At 36.5% G+C, this 8,370-nt stretch overlaps 1 pseudogene; it reads right to left on the bottom strand.

Annotated features, from left to right (window-relative positions):
* Positions 1 to 2,680: 2,680 nt before the first annotated feature.
* On the bottom strand, positions 2,681 to 3,761 carry LOC111545746 (annotated as a pseudogene).
* Between the last annotated feature and the right edge of the window lie 4,609 nt (positions 3,762 to 8,370).

Below are 8,370 nucleotides of genomic sequence, written 5' to 3' on the forward strand. Positions count from 1 at the left end.
TCTGATATGGTAAAATGTCCTCTGTTTAATTTTTAAAAATAAATATTTTTAATTCATTTCTTAAAAGATGCATTATCATATATATTTTATCATTTCTTTTCTTAACAAATTTTTGTCTTTATATCTAAATGAAAATGTGTTTAAGACTTTCAAAATTACTCATAGAATCTTTCTCTGTTAGCATAACACAAAGCCATAATCTGATAGCTTGATGATCATATGTTGCTGCATTGCAATCAAGTAAACTATCCTTATTTCATGGGAATGATTTTGGAAAAATATTGAAATGGAGTCATTCTAAAATTTTAGAGCATTGACACAAAACAGATGGCATATTCAACTTGAATGATTTTAGGGAAGTTTAACAAAGAAACTAGTTGCAAGGTGTGGACAGACTTAGTAGAAAGCAATAAGGAATGGTCCATTACTCTGGTGTTAGTACGAGTAGGGAGCCCTCATCACTTACTTTGATCAAATTTGGTATGTCTGCACTTGTCAATGTATACATATATCTGTATCTTCCAGATTTTCTTAAACATATATGACATTATACTTATCAAAATATTCTCTATTTTTTTCTGTGTGCGCTTCACATCTGATTTTGGGAATTCTAACTGCCATATATTATTTCTTGGTATATATTTACCAACATTTAAAACAATAAAAAATAAAGGATAAAGAAATGTGAAATAAAAATACATAAGAAGAAAGAAAGAACTAAATAAGTAAAATTAATGAATAAGTAAACAGTAAATAAAGAGAAAATGCTTTAAAGCTATAAAAAAAAGTTTATTATACTAAGTGGATCTATTTCCAAATGACAGCATTAAAAAGTAACCCATTTGTATCAATAAATAAAAATATTACATACTTTTGCTATAGAATGTAACTGATGACATAATATTTTGAGTACTTACTAAACATTAGGAAATTTTATTGCTGATTTTTACACACGAAGTCTACATTTCTCCAAATAAATAAGGGGATACTTCTTAATTTATCTTTCCTTCATTCATCCGAAGCAAGTACAGTTCAAAATATTGCTAGTTTCATAAGAACATCTGACTGGTGATTTGACTAAGTCGTCACCTAGAAACGAGTCTGGAAGCTTTCCAGTGATTGAAGCTTGTTTCCGATTCTCATCAGTGCTTAGTGTAATGAGTTTATGTTCTTCTACTAGATTGTTTCTATTGATTGCTCTATATATTTCTCTGAGCTAAAGAAGCATCATATCTTGTTTGTTTAAATCTCACTGCCTATTTCTTGTTTAATTTTATTATTATTTTTTTCTATTTGATCCAAATCTGTCTAGGGTGAGACAGCTTTGTAGGTAGTGGGAAGGGAAACCTGACTGGGCCAGGGTAGCAGGCAACTCATGTCAGTTATTGGGTTCTGGGAGAAAAAAATGTAATGGAATTACCCAGCTCTCCTTCCACACCCTCTACCACTATTTCAGTAACAGACAATAAGAAAGACTAGACAAATTCTTTTATTACATATATATTGGGAACATAATGATTTTACTGAACATGTTCAAATAGCTCAGGTGAAGCCCAATAAACATCAACTCTGAGAAGCCTGAATTTGAAATCACGAGTATGAATTTTGAACTAAGAGGTAGTTAAGGAAGCACAAGACATAGCAAAACAAAGGACAAATGACAAAATAAATTTAAGAACCACTCATCTGCCATAATTAAATTTATCAGTATGTGAATACAATCTGCTTCGGCTTGTTGGGTGAACTTATAAATCCCAATGAATAATGCAATCTCAGTTAGTATTCCTGCCCATAATTTGAAAATCTGGTATAGCAATTTAGTGAGGAATTTCTAGTATTTAAATTATACTTGGAATTATATGTTTGCATTTAGAACTAAGCCACTTGCTTGTGAAGACAGAAATTTGATCATAAATTATCTGTAAGGTTTATGTAAGTCTCCATACTTCATGAATGAGAAAACCAAATCAAAATGATGTGGCAATCTGGGTTTATTTAGTTACGGTTTTATCACTTGACTTTTTTATTTCCATGCAGTTCATTGATGACTTATTTTTCTCCTCGGATGACTAAAAATGACTTAAAGTATACCTAATAATCATTTGTGTCAGTCGTCAGTTTATTATTTCTCAGCTCTGAATGCACATTTCAACATATGCTCTAAAACAGAATATTTTAAATAATTGTTCTTTTGGTACGAGCAGTGGAGGGTGCTTGAGGAACAGTGCAGTAGAGACTCCCTGTGTGAGCTGGGTGTCCGAAGGAGGGGGTGAGGATAGCTAATAGAGCCTGTCCCAGTCACCTTGCCCAGCCTTTGTCCCTCCGTGACATTGCAGCCTCTGTCTGGTGATAATCTTTCCACGGCACTCTCTGGAAACCGGAGCCCCCACAGACTGTCCGCTCTAAAGATCTCCTGCCCCACCAATTGCCGGGAATCCGTTGGATACACTTGCTTAGAGATGTTGATCCCCTATACCCTGGAGGTAGCCTTTCACTTGCCAAGGAACTCAGATCTGCTCTGGTCTGGCCAAAATTGAGAACTTCCCTGGTATCCAGCGAGCTGACCCACATTTTCTCCAATAAAGTCTGAACGCCTTCTAAGTTTGTCCTTGAGTACTCTCCATCAGCCCTAAGATACCATACAGAGCTTCTTTACATCATATCATGCCTTCTTTTTTTCTTAAAAACAAACAAACAAAAGTTTATTGATGACGTTAAAGAAAAAAGCTGCAGGCGGGTGGCTGGAGCCAGGGTTACCTGGTCTGCCCCTCTTGGTCTGGCGGTGCATCTCTGAGATCAGTCATCGCAGCTCGGCCGCGTGGCGCATGTGCGTCCTGATGACGCTCTCGTAGTCCGTCACCGACAGCACTGAGCCCTTTGACAGTGCTGGTGACTGGGGCCCACGGTCCTCTGGGGCTCTCCCTCCAACCAGGAAATCTTCAGAGGGTTATCCACCGGGCCAACGTCGTTCTGAACCGCCAGCTCCGCAGTCTTGACAGTCGCAAACTCCACCACAGCAGTGCCTGCCTTCTTCCTGGAAAGCACCAGGTTGAGAACCTCACCACACTTTTGCAAAAGCCATAGGAGAATGTCTTTGGAGTAGCCACCTTTCGACTCACCCCCGCCCCATTCTTGCACTTCCATTTTAGCTTTAGTTTGGGGGTTCCTTGGCCTTCAGTATTTTCTGTCTTTCCTCTCAACCTCTGGTCATGCTACTGGTGTATCTGCTCCCGGATAGCCTCTGCTGTTCCTCCAGCTGCCGGGAACCCTCTTCGCCCAGGCGTTTGATCTCTCGCGCTAGAGTCCTGGTGCTCAGGCTTGCCTCTGCCTCTGCCTCTGCCGCCGCCGCCGCCTCCGCCCCCGCCCCCCCTTCCGCCTCCGCCCCCGCCCCCCCTTCCCCCCCTTCCCCCCCTCCTCCTCCGCCTCCGCCTCCCTCTCCTGGGCCTGGTGCTGCGGCTCCCGGGCCTCCAGCTCAAGCTTCACTTTCCTCCTTTTCTCATCTAGTTTCTGGGTCCTCTCTGCTGCCTGCTTCTTGGTTTTCCTGACTTTGTCATAGGCAGCCCTGGCTGCAGCATCAATCAGTCAGCACGTCCAAGGCCTGAGAATGTGGGGGAAGAGTTCAGCTGCCAGTGGAAGAATGCCAGGTAGCAGGAGGGGGCCTTCTGCCTATATGCCTTCTTCACCTCTTTGTCTGCCACCTTCTCCTCAATGTCTAGCAGCATGTACATGTCCATCTGTAAGAGTTCCTTGGTCATTGCCATAGTTCGGACCTGACAGATTCGTACTCTCTTTTTTTTTTTTTTTTTTTTTTAACCATACTTAACAGTGCTTTGTATCAAACATCCCTGCTAATCCACTGTGTGATGTTTATCTCCCAAACGAACCCAGACTGCCACATTATTTTGATTTGGTCTTCTCATTCATGAAGTATTGAGATTTATATATTTCTTAAAGGTTATTTATGAAAAAATTCCTGTGTTCATAAGCAAGGCAAGTCATGAAAATGCATTGCAATATTTTAAAACAGCATTATTTACTTTTAGTTATGGATGATTTTAATAGCATACAGAATTAATGTGCATTTTAAGGAAAGAAGCATTCTAATTAAAATATTGCAGATGGGTTCCTGAAATAGGAGATAATGTCTAACTTAATAGAGTTTTTTCAATATCTTCCATATCATGTGTTTGTGAATTTAAAATTTCTATTAATTTCCTGACGATTTTGACATTATCCTATATTTAAAATTGGTGGGTGGGTGCAATTACACCTGACAGGAAAAATGAGGGGAAAAAAAGTTTTGTTTTGTTGTTGTTGTTGTTGTTTTTGAGACGGAGTCTTGCTCTGTCGCCCAGGCTGGAGTGCAGTGGCTGGATCTCAGCTCACTGCAAGCTCCGCTTCCCAGGTTCACGCCATTCTCCTGCCTCAGCCTCCCGAGTAGCTGGGACTACAGGCGCCCGCCACCTCTCCCGGCTAGTTTTTTTGTATTTTTTAGTAGAGACGGGGTTTCACTGTGTTAGCCAGGAAGGTCTCGATCTCCTGACCTCGTGATCCGTCCGTCTCGGCCTCCCAAAGTGCTGGGATTACAGGCTTGAGCCACCGCGCCCGGCAAAAAAGTTTAAAAGAAGTATTAAAATATGTGTATTTTATTGATACTGTGTGAAATAGAAACCTTATTTACCATTTTAATATTTTTCTCTTATCTTTATAAATAAATTCAACAAGTTGAAAACAAGTTTCTAAGAATTGGTCTGTAATGGCCAGGCATAGTGGCTGAAGCCTGTAATCCCAGCACTTTGGGAGGTGGAGGCAGGCAGATCATCTGAGGTCAGGAGTTCAAGAGCAGCCTTATCAACGTGATGAAACCCCATCTGTACTGAAAATACAAAAATTAGCCAGGTGTGGTGGCAGGCACCTGTAATCCCAGCTACTCAGGAGGCTGAGGCAGGAGAATCGCTTGAACCTGGGAGGCTAGGCTGCAGTGAGCCAAGATCGCACCATTGCACTCCAGCCTGGGAGACAGAGTGAGATTGTATCTCAAAAAAACAAACAAACAAACAAAAACCAAACAAAACAACCAAATAAAAACTTGTCTGTAATGCATTTACACATTTTAAAAATTGAGTATAGAAGGTTTGGGATCATGTGTATTATTCAGATTACATCAGAAGTACTAAAGATTCAAGCAAAAAATGCACTCATTCAGGAAAACCCAATTTACAGATGTTTGAGCTAAGAAACTCCAACACAATATTATAAGTCTATTAATTATATTTGAGGCCTACAAAGTTTAGTTCTACTTGTGTTTAATGATGTGTCTTAGTAATATAATATGTTAGAAAACAGCACTAAATATGATCTCTATATAGGGTAATCATTTTGCATCCTTTCACTTTGTGAAAGCAGATTAAAGGTTTTCGGATGTGGGGTTATTTTAATTTTACTTACACAGGAGCACACTTTACCATTGCTCTATTAAACTTCAATTAGAGGAAAATTAATTTAACCAGGCTTGTCAGAAAAACATGATTTGCTAGTTTTGTGAAGGGACGGTTCACTATAGAGACCAAAAATAACTGGCACTGTGGATCTACCCCAGTGATGCTTCAGCAATTGTTACAGATTGATTTGCTGGCCTCTCTTTTTATGGCCTGTTTTTCTATTTTGGCTCAGCCTAGAAAAGCAGGTGTACAGAGAATAATATAAATATTATTTAAAATGTACACCTAATAATATCCCTAGTACTCTTAGGTTTATAAGGGGCATACACATATATCATTTCAATTAATCCTTACAAAATAAACCATCAAGTCAATAAAAACAGACACTTTCACATTATAACATTTTCAGAGACAGGGAAGTTAACATTTATCTTTCCTTGGTCACATTTGGATACATTATTAAAATACAAATTTTGCATGAAATGCATCATTTAATTTTTCCAACTCACTCGATGTTACTTCGATTCTGAATATTGCAAGCCCAAAACTTAAAAAGATGAAAAAGTTTCTGTAGATGCAGAAAATATGTATATAGTTTAACCAGGGTCCAATTCAGCCCTACCTACATCTAAGATTCATGTATTGCCACTGTACCTTAATAGCTCTTCTTCCTTTTTCCTTCCTTCCTTCCTTCCTTCCAACAATGATTTGTTTGGCATAGAATAAATGAAAGTGATGTACTTTGTGCTGTCCATACACCCAAGTGTAAGATTTAGTTCTTGTACTGAGAGACGTTTCACAAACAGATTTCAAATAAATACTTATTATGCAAACTCAGGCCTTTTCAAATTGATCCAGTTATTTCTCCCTTTATTGTGTTATAGCCTCTTAATTTTGAATATTGATTTGCTCACTTATGTGAATAAATTCCATCCTAATAAAGATGGAGAGCAGAAAATTTTACCTTTAGAAAACAAACTTCTATCCCCCAAACTCTCATTCTAAAACTTGTTTTATATCGTTAGTTAGTTTGATGTTGTTGCAATTGTTGTTATTTTGCTGCTCAGAGAACTCAGGGTAAAATTTACCTGTACAGGGGGCTTATAGTGTGTCAAAATCATACTAATAAACTAGCAATTAAGGAGAGTTAAAGGACTTTATGATAAAAAAGCATTTTTACATTTTTAAAATTGAAATATAAAATGTGTACACAAATTATAAGTGTATAACTTGATCAGATTATACAAAATAAACAATCCTATAGAATATTCTGTAGTTTAAGACACAAAACATTAGAAACATCCTAAAGACCCCGGGAGGAAGGAGGTAATCATTAAGATATAGCATGAGATAGGATTCTGGTTAGTTTAAGTTGTTCTATTTCCTGATTTTTCTATAAATTACATGAGTTCATATTTTGATAATTCATTGAGGTTTACATTTTAATTAAGTTTAATTAATTATCTTTATGTGGTACATTTCACACTAAACACATCTTTAAAAAGAACAAACCAATATATAGTGTTAAATATTTTCATTATTAAAGCTTTTTTTGAGAAAATATGCTTTGATATGAATTTTTGTTATTTGTCAAAAATCTTGATTTATGCATCAAAATTTGCTAAGATATGTACTCTGCTTATTTCTTGATATCATGTAGCATTGTCAGACATCATCTTTTGTCTACAAATCTACACATGTATAAAAATTTTTCATTCCAACTTATTCAAGTACATTTAAAAAGATGCATAGCACATCTTCAGTTTTCTTAATATCTCTCACAATATTACCTATGAAATTTTAAAATGGAGCAATTGTCTTACATGTAAATCTGTATATATATGTATTATCTGTATATATATGTATATATATATATTTATACAGAATCTCACTTTTCTACAAATCATGGTTTAGAAATTCTATATTTTATTTGCCAAATTTTTTGTCTATTTTAAAAAGAAAAAAACTATAGCTTTTTCTTTTACCATGATAGTTCCTCTATTTTGCTTTATTTACATTGAATGAATTATAAATAAAAGTGTCTGCAATGACAAACATCTCCACAGCTAGACATTTCAATACAAGCTTTTTCCTTTGGTTATAGCTGCAGATAGAAAACTAAATGATTGCTACCTTCCTCAACTCTTCTGTGAAAATAATAATATTTTAGTCAGTGTTTAACTCTTACTATTTGGAATAACAATCACAACACTAACTCTTGTATATAAATTTCCTCTCCATCATCCTTATGTGATTTCACCTCTTTCTATGTCTTTATGTTCTGTTCTACTGATCCACTGTACATTCTTTTCTCATTGTTTTTAGTGTCCTCAATTGTGTGACTTTATTGGAGAGGTGGGATATAAACTTATTTTCTTGAATTAATTTGATGTTATGAAACATCTGGATTAGTGACTGTTATTTTTATACTCATCTAAACAACTGATATGTTAAAGACAAAAGTCATTCTTACATTTATAGAGAGAATAGGATGCCAAGAACTCCAGATAGACCATTCAAATTTGCTTTCAAGGCTAATGAATTCTATGTGCTTTCCAACAGCAAAATCTTCCCTTTACACAGGTAATTTTTTAAATCACCTTTATATGGATTGTGCAGATATGCCAATAGACATAGAAAAAATATTTTATTTAACCTAATAATCTTGAATTAACCATAAATTTTCTCATGTGACTTTAGATATATTCAAAAATATAAGAAATGTGAAAGTAGATAAAATTTAACTTTAAGGCCTTTAAATGGTCAGAATATTGTGTCAATGACCCTTTTGTGTTTTTTTTCCTCCTTGGAAAAAAAAAAACAAAACATCTTTTTGAGACAGGGTCTCTCTTGCCTAGGCTGGAGTGCAGTGGCACAGTGATAACCCACTGCAGCCGTGAACTCCTGGTCTCTAGCAATCATCTCACCT

This window comes from Piliocolobus tephrosceles, chromosome 11 (assembly GCF_002776525.5).
Source record: "Piliocolobus tephrosceles isolate RC106 chromosome 11, ASM277652v3, whole genome shotgun sequence".
NCBI lineage: Eukaryota > Metazoa > Chordata > Mammalia > Primates > Cercopithecidae > Piliocolobus > Piliocolobus tephrosceles.